At 40.0% G+C, this 24224-nt stretch overlaps 1 pseudogene; it reads right to left on the bottom strand.

The window, feature by feature from the left end:
- Positions 1 to 9941: 9941 nt before the first annotated feature.
- On the bottom strand, positions 9942 to 19765 carry LOC102399962 (annotated as a pseudogene).
- Between the last annotated feature and the right edge of the window lie 4459 nt (positions 19766 to 24224).

Below are 24224 nucleotides of genomic sequence, written 5' to 3'. Positions count from 1 at the left end.
TCTAACTCAATGAAACTAAGCCATGCCGTGTGGAGCCACTCAAGATGGGAGGGTCATGGTGGAGAGATCTAACAGAATGTGGTCCACTGGAGAAGGGAATGGCAAACCACTTCAGTATTCTTGCCTTGAGAACCCTACAAACAGTATGAAAAGGCAAAATGATAGGATACTGAAAGGGGAACTCCCCGGGTCAGTAGGTGTCCAGTATGCTACTGGAGATCAGTGGAGAAATAACTCCAGAAAGAATGAAGGGATGGAGCCAAAGCAAAAACAACACCCAGTTGTGGATGTGACTGCTGATAGAAGCAAGGTCTGATGCTGTAAAGAGCAATATTGCATAGGAACCTGGAATGTTAGGTCCATGAATCAAAACAAATTGGAAGCAGTCAAACAGGAGATGGCAAGAGTGAACATCAACATTCTAGGAATCAGCAAACTAAAACTGACTGGAATGGGGGAATTTAACTCAGATGACCATTGTATCTACTACTGTGGGCAGGAATCCCTTAGAAGAAATGGAGCAGCCATCATGGTCAACAAAAGAGTTCAAAATACAGTACTTGGATGCAATCTCAAAAATGACAGAATGATCTCTGTTGGTTTCCAAGGCAAACCATTCAATATCACAGTAATCCAAGCCTATGCCCCAACCAGTAATGCTGAAGAAACTGAAGTTGAATAGTTCTATGAAGACCAACAAGACCTTTTAGAAGACCTTTTAGAACTAACACCCAACAAAAGATATCCTTTTCACTATAGAGGACTGGAATGCAAAAGTAGGAAGTCAAGAAACACCTGGAGTAACAGGCAAATTTGGCTTTGGAATACGGAATGAAGCAGGGCAAAGGCTAATAGAGTTTTGCCGAGAAAATGCACTGGTCATAACAAACACTCTCTTTCAACAACACAAAAGAAGACTTTACACATGGACATCAGATGGTCAACACCGAAATCAGAGTGATTATATTCTTTGCAGCCAAAGATGGAGAAGCTCTATACAGTCAGCAAAAACAAGACCAGGAGTTGAATGTGGCTCAGATCCTGAACTCCTTATTGGCTAATTCAGACTTAAATTGAAGAAAGTGGGGAAAACCACTAGACAATTCAGGTATGACCTAAATCAAATCTCTTATGATTATACAGTGGAAATGAGAAATAGATTTAAGGGCCTAAATCTGATATAATGCCTGATGAACTATGATGGAGGTTCATGACATTGTCAGGAGACAGGAATCAGGACCAACCCCATGGAAAAGAAATGCAAAAAAGCAAAATGGGTGTCTGAGGAGGCCTTACAAATAGCTATGAAAAGAAGAGAAGTGAAAAGCAAAGGAGAAAAGGAAAGATATAAGCATCTGAATGCAGAGTTCCAAAGAATAGCAAGAAGAGATAAGAAAGCCTTCCTCAGTGACCAATGCAAACAATAGAGGAAAACAACAGAATGGGAAAGACAAGAGATCTCTTCAAGAAAATTAGAGATACCAAGGGAACATTTCATGCAAAAATGGACTTGAAAAACGACAGAAATGGTATGGACCTAACAGAAGCAGAAGATATTAAGAAGAGGTGGCAAGAATACACAGAAGATCCATACAAAAAAAGAACTTCACGATCAAGATAATCAAGATGGTATGATCACTCACCTAGAGCCAGCCATCCTGAAATGTGAACTCAAGTGGGACTTAGAGAGCATCACTACGAACAAAGCTAGTGAAGTGATGGAATTCCAGTTATTTCAAATCCTGAAAGATGATGCTGTGAAAGGGCTGCACTCAATATGCCAGCAAATTTGGAAAACTCAGCAGTGGCCACAGGACTGGAAAAGGTCAGTTTTCATTCCAATCCCAAAGAAAGGCAATGCCAAAGAATGCTCAAACTACTGCACAATTGCACTCATCTCACATGCTAGGAAAGTAATGCTCAAAATTCTCTAAGCCAGGCTTCAGCAATACATGAAGTGTGAACTTCCAGATGTTCAAGCTGGTTTTAGAAAAGGCAGAGGAACCAGAGATCAAATTGCCAACATCTGCTGGGTCACTGAAAAAGCAAGAGAGTTCCAGAAAAACACCTACTTCTGCTTTATTGACTATGTCAAAGCCATTGACTTTGTGGATCATGATGAACTGTGGAAAATTCTGAAAGAGATGGGAATACCAGACCACCTGATCTGCCTCTTGAGAAACCTATATGCAGGTCAGGAAGCAACAGTTAGAACTGGACATGGAACAACAGACTGGTTCCAAATAGGAAAAAGAGTATGTCAAGGCTGTATATTGTCACCCTGCTCTCCCATCCATACATGACCACTGGAAAAACCATAGCCTTGACTAGACAGACCTTTGTTGGCAAAGTAATATCTCTGCTTTTCAATATACTTTCTAGGTTGGTCATAACTTTCCTTTCAAGGAGTAAGCATCCTATACAGAATACATCATGATATGTAACTTCTATGTAGAATACATCATGAGAAATACTGGGCTGGAAGAAGCACAAGCTGGAATCAAGATTACTGGGAGAAATATCAATACCCTCAGATATGCAGATGACACCACCCTTATGTCAGAGAGTGAAGAGGAACTAAAAGCCTCTTGATTAAAGTGAAAGAGGAGAGTGAAAAAGTTGGCTTAAAGCTTAACATTCAGAAAACTAAGATCATGGCATCTGATCCCATCAGTTCATGGGAAGTAGATGAGGAAACAGTGGAAACAGTGGCTGACTTTGTTTTTTTAGGCTCCAAAATTACTGAAGATGGTGATTGCAGCCATGAAATTAAAAGATGCTTATTCCTTGAAAGGAAAGTTATGACCAAGCTAGATAGTATATTGAAAAGCAGAGATATTACTTTGCCAACAAAGTTCTGTCTAGTCAAGGCTATGGTTTTGCCAGTGGTCATGTATGGATGTGAGAGTTGGACTGTGAAGAAAGCTGAGCACCGAAGAATTGATGCTTTTGAACTGTGGTGTTGGAGAAGACTCTTGAGAGTCCCTTGGACTGCAAGGAGATCCAACCAGTCCATCCTAAAGGAGATCGGTCCTGGGTGTTCTTTGGAAGGAATGATGCTGAAGCTGAAACTGCAATACTTTGGCCACCTCATGCGAAGAGTTGACTCATTGGAAAAGACTCTGATGCTGAGAGGGATTGGGGGCAGGAAGAGAAGGGGATGGCAGAGGATGAGATGGTTGGATGGCATCACCAACTGGATGGACATGAGTTTGAGTGAACTCCAGGAGTTGATGATGGACAGGGAGGCCTGGTGTGCTGTGATTCATGGGGTCATAAAAAGTCAGACACAACTGAGTGACTGAAATGAACTGAACTGATCTGAAGATAAAATGCACAATACCACATTGTTAACAATAGATATTAGGTTGCACAGCAGTTCTCTATAACTTATTCATCTTGCATAGTTCAGTTTAGTTCAGTCGCTCAGTCATGTCTGACTCTTTGCGACCCCATGGACTGCAGCACTCCAGGCCTCCCTGTCTATCACCAACTCCCGGAGTTTACTCAAACTCATGTCCATTGAGTCAGTGATGCCATAACTGAATCTCTGAAACCCATTGAATGATTCCTCATTTCTACCCAACCCCACCACAGTCCCTGGCAACCATCATTCTATTCTCTGCTTCTATAAGTTTGACTATTTTAGATGTCTCATATAATAAGTGGAATTTTGCCTTATTTATCTTTCTTTGACTAGCTTATTTCATTTGTCATAATGTTCTCTATGGTTCATCCCTTATTGAAAATGGCCGAATTTCCTTCTTCTTTAGGCCTGAATAATGTTCCATTGTATTTACATATCACATCAAAAATAATTATTTCTCCTTCCAAGTTTGTACTTGTATGTGCTTATTCAAATTGTATTTGTACAGGTTTGTACTTGTCTTATGTAAGAATTAAAATTAATTTGAAGCTGAAATCAACTCTAGAAGTTATAAGTGTTCCAGGCCTGTTGTCTAGGGCTCTTGGATACACAGTACCTCCCCCACCCCACTGGTTGCTGTTGTTGCCTTTGCTATTGCTCTGATAGCCACTTCCTATGTTTTCTGGGTAGGCACCCTCCCTATGGGGCTACATGTGAGGCTGATGTTAATAATCTGGCTTCTTTCTGCTTTTGCCTCTTCAGAATCTTGCTTAATATTATTCCCTCTGGCTGCAATAAACATAACAAAGAGATATGGTGTCCTCAGTACTCACCATGTGCTTGGTCTATGGTAGGCCACAAACAAATGTTTTAGGAATGTAAAATAAATTAGAAGCTGTACTTTTTGTTCCCACTAAAAGCTAACAAATCAAGCAGTTGCAGAAAAATCCCAGGGATTTGCATCTCAAATCCTATTAGTTTTTAATGTTTCCAACTGAAGCTCCCTATATCATTCTATGTTGATAAATTCTTGAGATCAGCTTAGATTTTGGATTTCTTTTAGTCTCAAGTATTTTTAAGATCTAATTTAATTATTCAGGAACGTACTTTATTCTCCAAATATTTTTTATCTCATTTCCATGTTGAAACTGGAATGCTTGGTCATCTCCCTTTAAAAAACAGTTTTATACTATAATTTGTGTGTATTTTGGAATGTGACTTTCTTCCATGAGAATTTGAAAATATGTGCCCTGAGCCATTTACATGAACATGAGACACTGGAAGATAAAATTAATGCATTTGTATCTCAGGACTCTTGCTATAACCCCAAATATACTACTAGCCAAAAGTTGTATTTTCAAGTTTCAGTGCAACTCTTTTTGGCAAGAGATTTCATTTAAGTCTTTATTTTTTCCCTCTGAAAGCTTTTCTGATATAAGATTTAAGATTAAGGTGAATCAATGGCCTTCACTGCTTTTTATTTTCTTCCCAACCATGAGCATCCACACAGGAGAATAAGAGGTGAACTTGAAGAAGCCAGCCTGCAGCCTTTCCATTCTTCTCACTTCCCCTGCTTTTCTCTTCCTTTGCCCTCGTTCAGCTTTCGAGATGAAAGTAGGCTATGAGAAAGGATGGTGGATTGTTCCTGGATGAAGTGGAGCCAAGTGACAACACAGCCCATAAAACAATGATGCAGTCCTCTATTTTTGCTACAGTCAAATTGCTTTTCAAGATTTTTGTGTTATAAAAATGCATGGATTTTTAGAAACTATACTGATTATATAACCTAATCCTCATTCCAACCCTGAAAGCCAGATGTAGGGCAAACAACTATCTAGCTTTTCTTGCTTTTCTGCTTCGTCCCAAAAAATAAGAACTTTTGACCTCTCAGAATTCTCAGAAGGGTGAGAAAATAGCTTATTTTTTTTTCCTATCTCTCACTGCTTTCTCTCTATGGGAGAAGAGTGCTCTAATTTGTCATATGACTAGAGCCTGGAGTCTGATGGTCTGGGTTTTCCATTGTATTGAGTTTATGTGTTTATAGTTTAACACACAAAAGTGGTCCCAGAACACTGGGCTTTTAACTTCTCTCTGACTTGCTCTTTGGACTCTGTGTGCTCAATAACTGGTTCTCCTTGCTCCTGGCTCACTTACTGTCCTCACAGCAGTCCAAAGTCTCACCTCAGATGTTCATAAAATCTAGACTTTTTGTCCATTTAGAAACCCAGTGAAAGCTTTTATTATCTCCATGTTCAGACATGGAAAATGTCTCAGAGAGGTTAATAACTGTCCAAAGCCATACAGTTAGTGGATGGAAGAATGAAACTTTGAACCCCATGTACCTGGCTCTAAGAACATACTTTTTTATTCTTACTGTCCCATAACACATGCCCTGTAGTTCTTGGACCAGTACGAAGGCTGGGAAGCACCAGAAATCACTTTTATGATTTCACGGGGTCAACTTGCTTTTATACCTGAGTGTGGAGCTCATAGAAAAAGCAGTGGCCAGGATACCCAACTTCTATTTCTGCCTTCCCTCTATGCCTGACTCTTGAGAAACCTAGGATATCATTCATGTCTGGCAGGCTTGTCACATAACTATTCCAGAAATATCAAAGAATTTAGCCTTGTGAGGACCTTCCTGAACTGTGCTGGTTTTCCATCCAAACCTCCTGCCCAACACATGTTCTATAAGGGTCACTCTTTAACTGGGTACATAAATGAGAAAATCCAAACCATCTATGGCCTTACATAAAAAAAAGAAGATTTCACTTTTTAAAAATGGTGTAGAGGTTGGACAGTTTAGGGCAGGTATAATCACTTCATTCCATGGTCTTCAGGACCCAAGTACTTCCTATCTTTCTTGTCCACCATCACTCCCATGTCTTTTACACATTCAGATTGGCTGCTGGAGTCCCAGCTATCATATTCATATCCAGGAAAGAAGTAGGGATGGAGACCAAAGGAGTTTTCCTAGATACTCTACCAGTAACTTTTGTTAATATCCTACTGACATCAAGCTACCAGGAAAATGTTTCTTTTTAGCTGGGCATTCATTCTATAACCCAGAAGGAAAACCAGCATGTTATTAGTAGGGAAGAAAGACAAAATGGACATTGGGTGGGCAACTTGCAGTTTTACCATATCTGCAAATACATCCACCTCCCCCACACATACAAGGCTGTCATGCTGTACAGCTCCAGGTGTCATTCACACTGTATTCTGTGAGCTCAGATATTTAAGTATTAGCTGCACTCACATGGTTCAGGTGCTTTTCTGTATGAGTTTATTTAAATGATACTTTTATACATTCAACATCAGAATTATTTAAGAATTACTGATCTTGAGCTTTGGAAGAATTTTTATAAAATGGCTAATTTAAATTTTAAAATACACAGATGAAACAAGTATTGATAATCTTCAGATAACACTTCAATATGTTTCCATATTTAGTGCCATTAGTCAAGAAAATTGGAAGAGACAGAATTCTGTGTCTCACTCAAAAATTTTCCCAGCCCCTCATGGGCAGAAAGTGAACCTAAGGTCTCTCCTCCTGTTGTCTAACTAAATTTTTGCTCTTTAATCATTTATATGTATCTATTTACGTATGTATCACACACCTTTGTTACACATGCATTAGTAAAACCATGGAGAAGATAGGACATATCTTAAAGTCATGGTTCTTTGAAGGTCATCAACCATACTGACCTACAAAGGCCCCTCCAAAAAAAATTACTTTTTCAGAGAGGCAAGAATCCTCTCCTCTGGTTATAAGGCTTAAACTATTTTTAAAAATTGTGGTATGTTATCATATGTGAAACAGATTGCCAGTCCAGGTTCGATGCATGAGACAGTGTGCTCAGGGCTGGTGCACTGGGATGACCCAGAGGGATGGTATTGGGAGGGAAGTGAGAGTGGGGGTCTGAGGATGGGGAACACATGTACACCTGCAGCAGATTCATGTCAATGTATGGTAAAAAAAAAAAAACAAAACACTACAATATTGTAAGTAATTAGCCTCCAATTAAAATAAATACATTCAAAAAAATAATAAAATAAAACAAAACAAAACAAAAATTCTGGTGACTCTTGTTGCCATGGGGCACAAGCACAATCAGCCAAAGAGAATGGAGTTGATGAAGGAGATGTAGAAGAGAGAGAATGTCCTGAGGGGATACAAGTCCCTGGAGTTCTTTCCTATCCTTCAAGGATAGAAATCCATATTTTCCTTGAGTCAGATATCGGAAGAGCCTTCTGTTGTGGAAAGGTGGTTATGCAACTCTAACCAGGTTTATAAGATCACAGGTGTGATATATAATGGAGTGTCACCAGGGACTGAGGGTATTTTCACTCTTCTGGGAGATGTTCTCAACTCAGAGCATAGCCATGAGAATTATAACCGAACCTGAAATTGGAGGCCCCGTTCTTAACACTAAGGAGTTTCTTGAGCCTTCAGCAGCAACACCACATCTCTGAATGGGTGGAAGGCTGCATCACTTTGCCTAAGCATTATATCAAGGAGCAACAAAAGTCACAGATTAACTGGTTCTCCTTCATAAAGACATGGCAAGTTCCAGCATCTTCCCTCACCGATGCTATTTTCACTAAAAAGTTGCATTGTGTTATGGCTTGTGCTTCATTCCTCTATAGTTTCCTTTTTACCTCACAACCAGCTACTAATAAGTAATAAAATAAGCAAAGGTAGGCAACAGGAAAGAGACACAGAGAAGTAAATGACATGGATAACCCAAAATAACATGGACTTTCCCTCAATAATCCAAAGCTGCTGATTTGCAAAACTATGATGTATCCCAAACAGTCCTTTGCTTTTTTAAAAGCTGCAAACTCTACAGTAATTACCTAATCAGTAAGCATGACCTCTGCATTGAGGAGATCTGCAATTGGCAGGCAGAGAAATGAGAAACAGAGTCACTGAAGAAATTCCTTTATTAAGAAATCCTTGCATGTTACTGGATTTTATAGCTCACAGTGAACTGTCATATTCATTGTCTTATATCTTCCAGGAATACTATAAGATAGTTAGAAGAGCATGGTTACTCACTTCCAGTGGATGGGAAAGCTCAGACTCTGAGAGTCCTGTCCTATGGTCAGGCCAAGATTACACTCATGGAATGAGTTAGAGGTGGGACTTCACAAACCAGCATCTGTATTCCTACTTTAGAACTCTTTTTTATTAAGCGGCCCTATAGACCACTCCATTTTTCCCTTGAACATTAGTTAACCCAAGGCTTTTATAGAATGCTTGTGACACAAAATAAAATGCATACAAATCACTCAAAACAAATAGCCTGGAGACTGAATGTTGAAAATATTTTAGCATGCATTTTTTCCTCACATTTTTGTTGCATAACTAATAACAGTAATTATTAGCATAAAAGAATGCTAGGCACTTATGTTCTTTATACATATTAATTTATTTAATCATCATAATAATCCTTTAAAGAAGGTATTGTTATTATTGTTAGTATCCTTATTTTAGGAATAAAGAAACTGAGGAACAGAAGGGATAGAAAACTTGCTCATTGGTACATTGCTACTGTTTGTGATTCAAGCTTATGCTCTTACAATAATATATAAATACTTCCCACAACAGCACACATGTACATACTCACACATATACATATATAAATACATAAATTTTAGATCATGTTCTATAATTCTTTGGAAGTTTCCTTTTGTATATATCTATATTTATTGCATATTTTCACATTATTCACATACAATAAAATGTGTATATGTATAGATTTTAGATTTATTGAGTATCTTGGACTTCTCTTATTAATAAATATTTAATTTGCTTCTACTTTTTCATTATAAATAAAAATGAACATTCTTAAATATAACCCCCTGTATCCAGCTGATTATTTTCTTAAGATAAATGCTTAGCCCCTGATCAAAGTTTGATGCATTTCCTTCCAATAATTTTTTAAAGAGGGTATTAAATCTTTTATTGATTATACATTATAAAGGATGATACCCAAGCTTCATTCCCATCTATAACTTTATCTGGTACCATAATTCAATTTAGATATATTTCATAGGATGTGCCAACAATCATTAATAACCAAAAAAAAAAAAAAAACTCCATGACTTTGTATGGGTGACCCTTTTAATGGTGAACTCCAGGTCACAACACAGTAACTGTCAGTTCAACTACACCAAGGTTCTGAAGACAACAGCTTCTCCACCAAAGCCAGCTGTAAATAAATTTCAAATGGAACTTGGCATCATTCCTGAAGGAATTCTAACATTACACTGTTGGGGTAGTTTACCAAAATGGCTTCAGAGTAGACTACACAGCACATTAAAAAAAAAAAAAAAAGACATTTATTCAGCATCATGATCAGACTATTACATTTAGCAATCAACAGCATGAGTGTAAAAAAAAAAAAAATCTACATTAAAACCCTTTGTTGGAATGCTTTACACTTTCCACAGAACAGAAACTAAAATAACCTGTTATACAATTAGTCTCAAGTACAGTCCTTGAGTTTTTTGCCCAAACACATGAGTACTGTCTAAAACATGTCTTCTTTGTAGCAGCTAGGCCCTGCTACCACTGTTGGTGGAGTTCACAAATCTGTTTTAACCTGTAGCTTCCCTGTCACTTCCCTGACCCTCCTCTCCTGCTAGGCTTTGTTTCCTAGCAGTAATTAAAACCTTTGGCCACTGCCATAGCTACTGCTGCTGCTGGAACCACCATAGCCACCTTGGTTTTGTGCTTTGGCAAAGTATTGGCCTCCACCACCATAGGGGCCAGAACTTCTCCAAAGTTTCCTCCTTTCATGGGTCCAAAATTGGAAGATTGATTGCTGTAATTGCCAAAATCATTGTAGTTTCCGCCACCTCCAAAATTGCTTCCATCATTACCAAATCCATCATAACCATCTCCACTGCCACCATGTCCACCACCACCATGGCTGCCACCAAAGCCATCTTGACCACTGAAGTTTCCTCCACGACCAAAGTTGTCATTCCCACCAAAACCACCTCCATGACCACCACCAAAGTTTCCAGAACTACTTCGACATCTCTGGCTGGATGAAGCACTAGCCATCTCTTGCTTCAGTTCAGTCACTCAGTCGTGTCCGACTCTTTGCGACCCCATGAATCGCAGCACGCCAGGCCTCCCTGTCCATCACCAACTCCTGGAGTTCACCCAAACTCATGTCCATCGAGTCGGCGATGCCATCCAGCCATCTCATCCTCTGTCATCCCCTTCTCCTCCTGCCCCCAATCCCTCCCAGTATCAGGGTCTTTTCCAATGACTCAACTCTTCGCATCAGGTGGCCAAAGTACTGGAGTTTCAGCTTCAGCATCAGTCCTTCCAATGAACACCCAGGACCGACCTTCTTTAGGAAGGACTGGTTGGATCTCCTTGCAGTCCAAGGGACTCTCAAGAGTCTTCTCCAACACCACAGTTCAAAAGCATCAATTCTTCAGGGCTCAGCTTAGGGCTTTTCTCACTTCACAGTTGTGGCCATTAACAGTGTAGTATTTTCTGAATGACAGTCTTGTCTATGGAGTCATGGTCATCAAAGGTTACAAAAGCAAAGGCTCTCTTTTTGCCACTGCCTCGGTCAATCATGATTTCAATCACTTCAGTTTTCCTATACCCTTCAAAATAATCTCTCAGGTAATGTTCTTCCTGTCTTCTTTAATGCCACCAATAAAAATCTTTTTCACAGTTAAGTGGGCACCAGGTCTTTGGGAACCTTCTCTTGAGACAGCCCTCTTTGGTTCCACAACTCTTCCGTCCACCTTGTGTGGCCTTGCATTCATGGCTATATTCACCTTCTCCACCGTGGCATATGTGACAAACCTGAAGCCTCTGGAGCGCTTGGTGTTTGGATCCCTCATTACCACACAGTCTGTGACCATTCTCCATTGCTCAAAATGGCTCCTCAAACTCTCATTGGTTGTTTCAAAGCTCAGTCCTCCAATGAAGAGCTTCCACAGCTGTTTGGGCTCTTTGGGAGACTCTGACTTAGACGTGATGGCAGTGGACAAGGGGGAAAAACTTCAATGATACTTTCCTGACAACATCCACAAACAGAGAAGCACCTTCCAATAATTTTTATTTGCGTTTGTACATGGTTGAGATCAAACTGTACCTCGAATTTTTTATCCTACTTTCTAACTTACCAACGGTTTATAATAATCATTTTTCCATTTTATTTAAAAATTCTATGTGTTAATACAACAAAAGCTAAACAATAAAAAGACAGTAAAGGAGGCAATGAGACATGAAAAGAAGGTGTCTATGACAGTGACTTGCTCCCAGTTTTGCTCCCTCAAATCTGTCCTCCACACCACAGCTAGTTTTCTCTCTAATGTTAAGGCTATCATGATATTCCTTTGCTTACAATTCCCAGTGGCTCCTACTTCCTATAGACATTATCCTAGTTCCTCTGCAGGGCACACCATGTGCCATATGAGCCAGCTATACTTCAGGCTTGGAGGCCTTGAAGAAACCTTTAAGGCTCCCTCCCACACAGTTTCCCATACCCTAGTTTTTTTTTTGTTTTTTTTTTCTTTCTTAATTGAGGTTTAATTGGAATATAACATTATATTAGTTCCATGTATACAAAGTAGTGATTGAATATTTTTATATATTTCAAAATGATCACCACAATAAGTCTAATTAACATTCAACACTGCATACAGTTTAAAAGGGCTTCCCTGGTGGCTCAGCTGGTAAAGAATCTGCCTGCAATACAGGAGACCTAGGTTCCATCCCTTCGTTGGGAAGAGCTCCTGGAGAAGGGAAAGGCTACCCACTCTAATATTCTGGCCTGGAGAATCAGTCCAGGGTCACAAAGAGTCGGACACAACTGAGTGACTTCCACTTTCACTTTCTATAGTTTACAAACAGTTGATGTGTGTGTGATGAGGACTTTTATGATCTACTCTGTTAGGAACTTTCAAATATTCAATACAGTATTGTTCACCATGGTCACCATGCTATACATTACCTCCTCATGACTTATTTTATAACTGGACATTTGTACCTTTTGACACCTTTTGCTATTTTACTCACCCCTACCCACCCCATACTTCACCTCCCCACCATAGGCAACTGACAATCTCTTCTCTGTATCTATGAGCTTGTTTTTTTTTTTTAATTCTAATTCCACATGTAAATAAGAATATGTAGTATTTTTCTTTCTGACTTATTTCACTTTGCATTACGCCCTCAAGTTTCATCCTCACAAATGGCAAGATTTAGTTCTTTTTTTATATCTAAATAGTATTTAGACATAAAATAAATAAAACACCCATACGCTAGTTTTTGATAGTCCTTTTTCCTGGAATGCTTTCTCTTTCCTTTCCCCCCAGATTAACCTGTTAAAGAATCAACAGTTTAATTCTTTAAGCTTCTACTCAGAAATTGTTTCCTCCAGGAAGAATTTTTCCTTGGACTCCACCACACTCTGAGCTGGATATCTGAGCCCCATCTGTGGCATTATGTGACACCCTGGAGCAAGAAAAAATTGGGGGAATAAATGCATTCAGGGACAAGGCCAGCCTAGACATTACATTTGAATATTCCCCAGCCTTGCTTTATGGAGTCTAATTCAACTCTGGAGTGATCTTGTGGAATTCCATAGGAATCTCGGAACAGAATTTCCCTAGATCATGAGAGATCCCTGGGGGAGGGCAGCTTGTGACTGTCTCTCTTTTTCTGTCTCTCCCAATAGCCTGCCAGGTTTCCTACTACAGAAGTCAGTCTGTGTCTTAGAAGAGTTTTCAAAAAGTTTTTTTTTTTTTTTTTTTTTTTTTTTCCCCTTGCTGCTGGGATCACCAATAGTTCTCTTTAGCTTCTGGCTTAGGTTAGTAAGAAAAATTCCCTGCAAGTTAATACTACTTTTATTAGTTCTCTATTCCTTAGTATGAATGAGGGTCTGAAAGAAGGATTCAGTGAAGGAAGATAAAACAGAACACCCTGAAATTTGCCAAAGTCCTTCCTTGACTACATCTCACCCTCAGAGTTGTAACCAACCCCAAGAGAGTGAGCCTGGGGACCTGGGCCTGCAAATCCACCAGTACTTCTCCTAGGCCATAAGAGCAATTCCTACATGTTTGCTTTCACTTTCTGCTACAGCAGCTAGCCAACACCCACTGGGGCCTGATGTGGCTGTCTAAGCCCCATTCCTCCTCATTTAGAGATCATGCAGGGACTATTTTTGTACCCCACTCTGATATCTGGACATCTCCAAATGTGGTTTGAAAATTTCCTGTTGCCTGAGGATTTGTTCCCTGTGGAGGATGCAGCAGCTAAAATCATAAGGAATGTATCTGCCATTCCCTGAATCCTTTGTAGCTAAGTTAAGTCACTTATTTAAGCAATCCCTGCCTCTTTATGAATGGGACAGAGTCTATCTATAGCTATTTTTTACCTTAATGTCTTGTTCAAAATCAAGGTACCCTGTTGCAAACATTACCTCCAGTCCATTTAATGAGGATTTTTTTTTTTTTTTTTTTTTGTGGTGGGTGGCGGGGGCGGAGAGGGGGGAGGGCGGGTGTTGGGGGAATCTCTTCATGAAACAGCTTACTGAAACCAGCATCCAAAATAGCTTAGCTCTCTAAGCAAATATCATACCATTAACAGAAGGAACTGGGACCTGAGGCCACACTGGGAATTAAGGTTGCTGGGGTGATATTCTGCTTTTTTATATAAGCTGTGGTGTTTTTGAATAAAATCATTTCACCAATGAGTTTCAATTTCTTCCTAAATTAGAAAATTAGTACCTCCTTCCTTCTTGCAGAGGCTGATGGAGAGCAGTTGACAAATGTCCCCAAGGCTTTGGAGTTATGTAGTTGCTTTTTCTAGCAGCATCTCTTTCTCAGTAAAGGTTCTCAGAGGCTCAGTGTGGCTCAGGTAAAAATTGCCTTTCATCTATTTCTTCCTTGCTTTCCAGATAATCTGTGGCTAAAATTAGCAATGCTTAGTTCAGTAAAAAATATTGTTACAGCGGCAGCCATGGAAACGGTGTCTGAGCAGCTTCCCCTTCAGGGAGCTGACTTTTGTGGGATATGCTTTCTTGCTGATTAAATGAAACAACTCACTGCTTTTGAAGCTGAGGTCTGAAATTAGTTAAGAGTACAGGCAAATCTTCCGAAAGAACCATCCTCCCCATTTCTCCTCTTTCTTTCCATTAAGGAAAGAAAAAAGTATATCTCAAATTAGGTGTCAGATTTTGCTTTGAATAGAGTATAGGAAGGCTAATCTGTTGACCCATCATCCTACATTTGAGTTGTCTTTTCACAGAAATAGTGGATAATGCTATTAATGCTGATGCCTTTCTCATATATCTTCTTATAGTTTACCAAAAATGCTTTCCTGTGTGCTCAAATGCCACTGAAGTCTTATGATCAGTGGAGAAGATAGAGAGAGCATAATGAGGACATTCCTGATCAGACAAGGAAAGCGGCTCAGCCATTCTAGGCCACATGGCAAGTAATTAGAGGAGATAGGATGAAAATTCTCTCATCTCTGATTGCATTGTTCTTTTACATTCCCTGGCCAATCTCCTTGTGCCTGAGGTAGTGAATTCAAGCGGCCAAGGTCAGACTCCCATCCAGTTGAGTCTGAATTTGGTAAACTTTCAACTTTGCCTTTGTCAACTTCCCTGACTAGCAGGGTCTCCCCTGCTTCAGAGAGCAGAGCCCTCCTGATGCTCCCTGGGAAGAAGTCTGCATTTGAATTCCACTTTCTGATCTGTCTGCCTTCCCTCCAAAGGACCCTTCCTCTGGGTCCTTATTTTCCTCCAGCTTCCATTATCTTAATTCATCAGTTCTCATGTTTTTCTTTATGGTCTCTGTTCTCCTGGCAACTTCTCTGAGAAGTTTATTTTTCTAAATGTGTTTATAGGGCTAACGAATTAATGAGTGCCAGGACAGGGGCACTTCTTTTAACAGACTCCAATTACTTTGGTTCTAGTAAAGGGCTCCTTCACATAACTTTGGCCAACCCAGGAAAGATCAGGAGCCAGGCTCCAAAGTTTTCCCCTGTAGCCAGAGTGGAGATTGAAGGAAGGGTAATGATTTTAGGGAGAAGGAGGGCAATAAACTATTCTCGTGGGAAATTTTTTCTTTTTGCCTTTTGATAGAGCATCCTTAGGAAATTGTAGTTCACAGTATTTGAAGGATTTAAGCCCTTACTGCCACTATGAATTATCATAGGTTTCTCCCCCTTCTTCATTCTACCTCCCCTATCCTAAATGCTCCAGTAGTTCCCCAAGAGGCTCAGGGCCAGAGCAGGGTTCCTGATCATGACAGTCCTTGAAGTCAGACATAGCTGGCTCCTTCTCTCCCTCCGGTGCCAGACCAGAGATTCATCACTGATTCTCATCCCGCAATCCACATGCCACTTTATGAGATAGGGACAGGGACAAACTCATCACAGTGTGGTTTCCTTGGCCCAGCAAGCATCCAAACCTGCACGCTAAGTTTTGTTCCCACTTTATGTAAGAGACAAAATGATGATTATTTGCTTATTTGCTGAGCTTTCAAACTCTGTGTCCTTATCAAATGCTCCCATGGCAGCAGAGGGTTCTTTGTCCTCAGAAGTGGTGGAGGACAGCTGGATTGTGGAAGTCCTCTCAGGTATATGATGCATTCACAGCTGCAGGAGAAGACGTGTCAGGCCAGCAGTAATGCACGACTGTCATTGTGCATTACCAGTCATCAGAGAAAACAGCCACACACATGACTTGCATTTCTGTGTCAGAAATTGTTTATCCTGAGTCTACGAGCTTAATGGCTTCCTCTTCCATGAAATCCTCCCTGTGTCACTTCTACGCTCCTCTCTGTTTTCCTCTGGGTTCTCACAGTATCCCACGCTCGGCTCTAATGCCTCTTCAAACTGTGTTGTATTTACCTTGTTTTTAGCTTCCTCCTGAGAGAAACATATACTAATGCATCTGTTAAATGAGTTTAGACTAAAGGTTTATATGAAAAGTCAAATGAAAAATACATCTCATTTTACAAATTAATTCTCATCAGCCAAAAGTGTCTGACAAGAAAGAGACTATGAAGCGTAGTTTTTGCCATTGTTGTTGTTGTTTTGGTTGCTAAGTCTTGTTCGACAGGTGCAAAGAGAATAAAGAGATCATTGTGTAGAGGCCAATCTCTACTCAGGTGGGAGGACTACTGATTCCTGGGCTGCTTGTTGATTCAGGGTAAGCTCCTAGACAGCAGCTAGCTGCTGCTGACAGCTGAGTACAGCCACCCAGGCCGGACAGTCCAACAAGGAGAGAGGCCTCAATTATGGGGTGAAAGCTGAGGAGCATAATAAAGACAAGGCCTGAATAGAATGTAAGCCCACCTGAACCCTGTGTTGAGCCAAAATTGTATCCATTCACGGAGATGGGCTTTTTCTTATATACTTGTTTTAAATCTGCATCAGTGCACAGAGACTCGGGCTGTCAAGGAACTAGACACCTCAGAGATGCTTCCTCCCCACCGACTTCTCTTACCAGCACAGTTTTTCTTGGTCTCCTGCTTACCTTCATACACACCTCTGACCCAGTTCTGTCCACACCTGACATACACACTCATTCAGTTGCTTTTTTCTTTCTTTGGTTTGATTTCTACCAGACCTGTGAGGATTCTTCTGATGCATCTGGCTGTCAGCTCTGCTTACATTAGAAAGAGTTAAGAGAGAGCATAAAGGATAGCAAAGGAAATTTGGAGATAATATGGAAATTAAAGGAATTAAGTAACTTAAGTAGAATTATGAATTTCACTTACATTGGGCTGAACTTAACTACCACAGGAAAACAATCATATGGATTTGAAACTACAGGGGAAATACTTGAAAACAGTTACTCTCAGATATTTGAGCATAGATATAAGCAATAGTATGGACTTCCCTGGTGGCTCAGATGGTAAAGCATCTGTCTGCCTACAATGCGGGAGACCCGGATTCAGTACCTGGGTTGGGAAGATTTCTTGGAGAAGGAAATGGTAACCCACTCCAGTATTCTTGCCTGGAAAATCCCACGGATGGAGGAACCCGGTAGGCTACAGTCCATGGGGTCACAAAGAGTTGGACACGACTGAGCGACTTCACTTTCACTTTCTATAAGCAATGAATGGAAGGATTTTGCTACACTTTCTATCTGATTCTGGAGCAAAAATGTGGTTAGGGATGTTGACCTGGCAATTCAGTTGCAGTCTCAGTTCAGTTGCTCAGTTGTGTCCGACTCTTTGTGACCCCATGGACTACAGCACTCCAGGCTTCCCTGTCCATCATCCATCCTGGAGCCTACTCAAACTCACATCCATTGCGTCGGTGATGCCATCCAACCATCTCATCCTCTGTCATCCCCTTCTCTTCCCACCTTCAATCTTTCCCAGCAGCAGGAACTTTTCCAATGAGTTGGTTCTTCATATCAGGTGGCCAAAGTATTGGAGTTTCAGCTTCATCATCAGTTCTCCCAATGAATATTCAGAACTGATTTCCTTTAGGATGGACTGGTTGGATCACCTTGCAGTCCAAGGGACTCTCAAGAGTCTTCTCCAACACTAAGGTTCAAAAGCATCAGTTTTTCTGTGCTCAGCTTTCTTCATAGTCCAACTCTCACATCCATACCTGACTACTGGAAAAAGTATACCTTTGACTGGCATTCCAAAAGTTGGGCAAAACTGAATCTGGTCTACTGAATAACAAGTAGCACTCTCAACATATTCTTAAAACCTGACTGATACAGATCTATGCCTTCTTTGTTTCAACAACAGATTTTATTGTTTATTAAATCTTAGTTAAGTGTCTTACATATGCAGGGTTTTTTATGCCAGTTCAGTGAGTAAAGAAGAGTGGATTCTTCCTCTCAAGAGCATGACCAATACTGACCTGAGCCAGCACTTCCTACATATGAATTCTTACTGGCATTGTATATGCACCTTTCTCTCCACCCAACCAACCAATGTACACATTCACCCACTCTATTCCCTGCCACTTATACACTCTATATTCCTCTGATGCAAGGACAAATATTTTTATAGCTCCATTTACCCCTTGGTGTCAGCAGACTTAAAATAGAACACACCTTTAAATTGTATTTTTCCAAGATGACTGCACCAATATATTCCATCCCAGATCCTCTGCTTACAAAGTGATGTTGACCCTCCTTCCATTGAGAAGTAGGGTCTTGTTCCCTCCCCTTGATTCTTAGTGGTCCTGTAACTACAAGCAAAGTGCCACTATGTGACTTCTGAGGCTAAGGTGTAAACTGGCAATATGCCTCCAACTTGGTCCTTTTCAGATGCCTGAACTTGAAACTAGCCACTGTGTTGTGAGGAAGCCTGAGCTACATGGAGAGGCCACAGGTAGGCATTTCTACAGATAGGCCCAGAGGAGGTGCTAAGAAATCAATTATGAGCTCACATCAACATCTTTAGACATGTAAGTGAATTACCCTTAATTATTCAATCCCTCCCTCCTACTCCTGAACCTCTCTACTAATTAATGCTTATAAAATCAATTTTCTCTGCTAAACCCTGCTCAAATTGCAGATCCAGGAGCTACACAAATGATCATTGTTTTAAGACTAAGTTTTGGGGTGGTAGGTTCAGAACAATGCCTATCTTATCCACTCCTTTGATGTATTAATTAGCAGTCACATCTTCTCATCCCCGCCAGACTGTAGGTTCCTTAGAGTCTGGAGTTTTAAGTCTAAACTTCCAGAACATTCTTTCATACTATGTTATATTTCAGTCAAACTAAATTTCTTCTTCTCTCTGTATTTAATCTTAGACTCCCAGTCTTTGTATACTTGATCATCCTATCTCTTTTTTTGTGCACGCTCTTTTTTCCATCTATATTCTCCCAAGTCTCATTGATTTTCAAGACTGAGTCACATGCCAGGAAGAATTTCCTGATTCCTCCTGTCAGAAGAGATGCCTCCCTTCTCTGAACTCCCAGAGCATTATAGATAAATTTCTTTTATCAATATTATCATCTTTTACCTTATATCACAGTTACTTGTTTACAGATGTTTCTCTACTTCTAGACTGTCTTATTTGTCCTTACATCCTTTTATACAAAAGTATCTATGGAAAGTCTACTACTTGCCATACAATCGGCAAGGCACAGGGTAAAGAACAGTGAACAAAGGAAGACATGATCCTGTCCTGATAGATCTTCCAGTTTAGTGAAGGAAGCACAATAAATAAATACACAAATGTTTGACAATCACTCTCTTTTAAGGGTTTTAACCAAGTCAGTCACACCCAGGACCTAATGCAATACCCTATTTCCTTTGCAGTCTTGGAAGACAACATGGGATAATCAGAGATATCAGTTTGAATTCTGTCTCACCTGTGAATATGAAGCAAGGGCTTCACCTCTCCATGCTTGATTTCTCTCATGGAGCAAATGAAGGTAACTTTATCTGCTTTATACTTTTTAAAGTATTAATGAGAAAATTTATGTGAGCTCTGCATTTGTGCTGGTCACACAATGAAATCATATAGCCCTTTGTCCCCAGCTTCTCTTGCTTAATATAGAGCTCAGCCTTCAGTTTGTATTCACCTAATGAGGCTGACCATGACATCAAATACTCAGACCCCATCCTTCCCTTGTACATGAGACTCCTTTTATGGTTGAATAGCACTCAGTTTTTTTTCTTGGGGCAACTTCAGCCAGTGGCACTGGAGGGAAAGAAAGACTTCAGTCTTTGTCATATGGCTGACTCCTACTCATTGTACAAAATGTAACCAAAATGGCATTTCTTTAGGGAGATTGTGACCACCACCCACTCCAGTCCTCATTAGACTGTGTCGGTTCCCTCCTTTTCAGACTACACAGAACCCTACAGCTCTCCTTCACAATACTTGTCACAACTGGAATTGATTGAATTTTAAAAACTATCTATCACACTCCCATTAGATTCTAAGCATGATTAAGGCAGGGGCCAAGGTCTGTTGCTGCCATGATGACTAGTACCGGCAAGTCAAGTCAAGTCAAGTCCTTGCCATATAGAAAACACTCAAGAAATATTTATACAATTAATGAATTGGAAAAAGCTTTGCAGCTGGAACACCAAGAAAGAAGTGAGCTCAACAATTATTAGAAACCATTTCTTTGAGCATTTTTTCATGATCAATTCTCAGAAGATTCTGAAGTCAGAAGGTGGGATCTTCCTTTAATGGGCCCAAAGAAAGAATGATTAATTTTATTTTGTCAGTAAACAAGTTTTTCTGAACAGTGCCTCTGGGTTTCCTGATATGACCTATGGAAGGTATAAGAAATTAACGTCCTAAAGTTAAGATGGTTTAGTCAGACCAGCAAGCTGTTTTAAGCCATGTCTGTAGTAGCAAACCAAAAGGTAACTGGCAATTTGAGAGACTCGTGCTGTACTAACTACAGTTCCTGAGACAGTTATACTGTGGTACCATAAGCCTTCTAGAGATGTAAAACCCCAAGATCTTTTGAAACGAAGAGGCTTACAAATTTTTAACTTAAAAAAAAAAATAAGTAGCAGCTATCTTGCCTGCATATGTGTATGCTCAGTTGCTTCAGTCGTGTCTGACTCATTACCATCTATGGACTGTAGCCCGCCAGACTCTTCTGTCCATGAGACTTTCCATGCAAGAATACTGGAGCGAGTTGCTGTGCCCTCCTCCAGGGAATCTTCAAAACCCAGGAACTGAACCCATATCTGCTGTATCTCTTGTATTGCAGGCAGATTCTTTACCCTCTGAGCCCCTAGGGAAGCCCATCTTGCCCTGCCATAGGCATTTAACTGGCCATTGCCCCAACACACACTAAAATATTTTTATATTTTATATATGTATATATATATATATATTATATTATATATTATATATATATTATAGTTGTGTTTTTTGCTCAAAGCCAAAAAGTTGTAATAAAACATCTTTTTTCTTGGAAGTATGAGACCAGTTATAGCAAAGTAAACAAGAAAAGTAAAATTTGGATCCTTTTTTTTTTTTTTTTTTTGCAAATATTAACATTGATTATTTCTCTAGCAATATGAGGACAAAATCCCTGTAGGGTCTAGCTTAATAAGCACTATATTTCTTACTACTAAAACACAGGGCATGGTTCCAGATCTGCTTCCCAGCTTGTAACTGGACTTGCTGAACCTTCACTGTCTAAGGTTGAATTTAATCAAAATTAACACATCTACTGACCTAATTCCCCTATGAAAAGAAAGATTTGTTAGAAGATTAGACCATGATTTTAACTCAAGTTCTATAAATACATAAAATCTCATTTATTTTTTGTATTTTAATATGTTGAAAGTGGTTCTTCACTTTCTGCCATAAGGGTGGCGTCATCTGCATATCTGAGGTTATTGATATTTCTCCTGGGAATCTTGATTCCAGCTTGTGTTTCTTCCAGTCCAGCGTTTCTCATGATGTACTCGGCATAGAAGTTAAATAAGCAGGGTGATAATATACAGCCTTGACGTACTCCTTTTAGTTCACCCTAATTTAAAAAACACTTATGATTTGCACTTGACTATGAAATCCCTGCTTTGTCTCAATCATTAATATGATAAAATGAGCTTTTTCTCTTGTTAGTAAGTTTTTTGAGCCAAAAATTAAAAACTTTGATTCAAAGAATCACACTAACGTTAATTTGCAGAGGAGGAAACAGAACCCCCAAAAAGCATCTGTCTCAAAGACAGTGAGGAAGACTGCAGCAGTGTTCAGGAAAAAAGGCAGACATTCTGGTCCTAATTGTAATACATTTAATACTACCTCATAGCATAATTATTCAAAAATTATTTAACAGGTCCAGACAAAATTTATAAAATCTAGAAAAGTAAAATAAATTATCAGAGGTAAATTTGAACAATTCACATTCTGTAGCAAAATAGAATCCTAACATTGTCTTCAAGATGATGTATCCAGACTTCATGGTTTAATCCAAAAATGTACTTCAATGTTCTTTTAAAAATAAGCCATACTACGACATGATATGGGAGAAGGCAATGACACCCCACTCCAGTACTCTTGCCTGGAAAATCCCATGGACGGAGGAGCCTGGTGCACTGCAGTCCATGGGGTCGCTAGGAGTCGGACACGACTGAGCGACTTCACCTTCACTTTTCACTTTCATGCATTGGAGAAGGAAATGGCAGCCCACTCCAGTGTTCTTGCCTGGAGAATCCCAGGGACCGGGGAGCCTGATGGGCTGCCGTCTGTGGGGTCGCACAGAGTCGGACACAACTGAAGTGACTTAGCAGCAGCAGCAGCAGCAGCATGACATGATACGCTGACTTAGCATTAGAGGCAATAATATGTTTGGGGTGTTTGGGGTGGAAAACAGTTTTACACTACATGTGATAATGTACTATTATTAATTCAGCACAGTTACTAAGTATCCCATATGTGACAGCAGGGTCCTGAATTATTTTCTGATGGAAATTTGAGGAATGAGTCACCACTTAGTCACTTTAAATGGCTTACTTTTTCCATCCACTTATAATTATGAGTTAGTTATAGTCAATATTATGTTTTCATGATATAGCATATGATTAAAAAATCATACAATTACGATACTGGACTAAGCCATGAAGCTTAGGTATCAGGCCTTAGTGTTAGAAATCCATTTCCTTATCTAATAGAACTGGAGTTTTTGTTTAAGCTTAATTTACTTATTTTAGTTTACCTTTTTAATGCTTTTATAAATTTAACTTAAAGATTTTTGGATAAATTACAATGTCGTGTTAAAAGTGTTGAGTGTTGAGGCTCCAAATGAATCAAATCCAATGTGCAAGTAGTGGTTCTCTGTGATTCATGAAAAGTGAAAATGAAAGTCGCTCAGTCTGTCTGACTCTTTGAGACACCATGGACTACACAGCCCATGGAATTCTCCAGGCCAGAATACTGGCATGGGCAGCCTTTCTCTTCTCCAGGGGATCTTCCCAACCCAGGGATCAAACCCAGGTCTCCCACATTGCAGGCAGATTCTTTACCAGCTGAGGCACCAGGGGAGCCCAAGAATACAGGAATGGATAGCCTATCCCTTCTCCAGGGGATCTTCCCGACCCAGGAATCGAACTGGGGTCTCCTGCATTGCAGGCAGATTATTTACCAGCTATGATTCATAAATGGATACAAAATAACAAATGTTTCCCAGATAATAAGCAGATACAAAGTCTGATCTCTCTCTCTCCCTGAGATGACTAAAAGGGAAGAGCCAAAGAGTAAGCAGGCTTCAGGTCTGACATTCTAGATAACAGCTGTTCATGATCGTAGTAATTTCCAGTCTGTATACAATCCCAGCTGCTCTGGGTAGAATCAGATGCTAGATGCTCTCATAGTATCCTTGACACCTCTTGCTTCCTGAAACATCCTCTGTGTTTGGACAGCTCCAAATTACTACCCTACTGCACCTGCCAATGCAGGAGACATAAGAGACTTGGGTTTGATCCCTGGGTCGGGAATATCCCCTGGAGGAGGAAATGGCAACCTACTCCGGTATTCTTGCTCCCATGGACAGAGGAGACTGGCGGGCTACAGTCCATGGGATCGCAGAGTCGGACACCACTGAACTAACTTGGTCACTTGGCAGGGCACCACTTCTAAAGGGTGCTTTATATCTGGGTGTGTATTGATCCCTCTGGAACAGTGTAGCTTTCAAACCTTGAGGGAAATCTACAGTTAGGAACACACTTAACACTGTGATTCACTAAACATATATATAATATCAAAATAAAAATCACAAAAAATACTCATTATTGATACCTGTGATTTTATATTCTATTTAATTCTTAAATGAGAATCACAGCCACCTGAATATTCCATGTTTAAATGTGGATGGACTTCCCAGGTGGTGGAGTGGTAAAGGATC

This window comes from Bubalus bubalis, chromosome 16, assembly GCF_019923935.1.
Source record: "Bubalus bubalis isolate 160015118507 breed Murrah chromosome 16, NDDB_SH_1, whole genome shotgun sequence".
In the NCBI taxonomy this organism is placed as follows: domain Eukaryota; kingdom Metazoa; phylum Chordata; class Mammalia; order Artiodactyla; family Bovidae; genus Bubalus; species Bubalus bubalis.
Note: the sequence above shows the minus strand (reverse complement) of the source record. Positions and strands in the feature narration are given on the sequence as shown.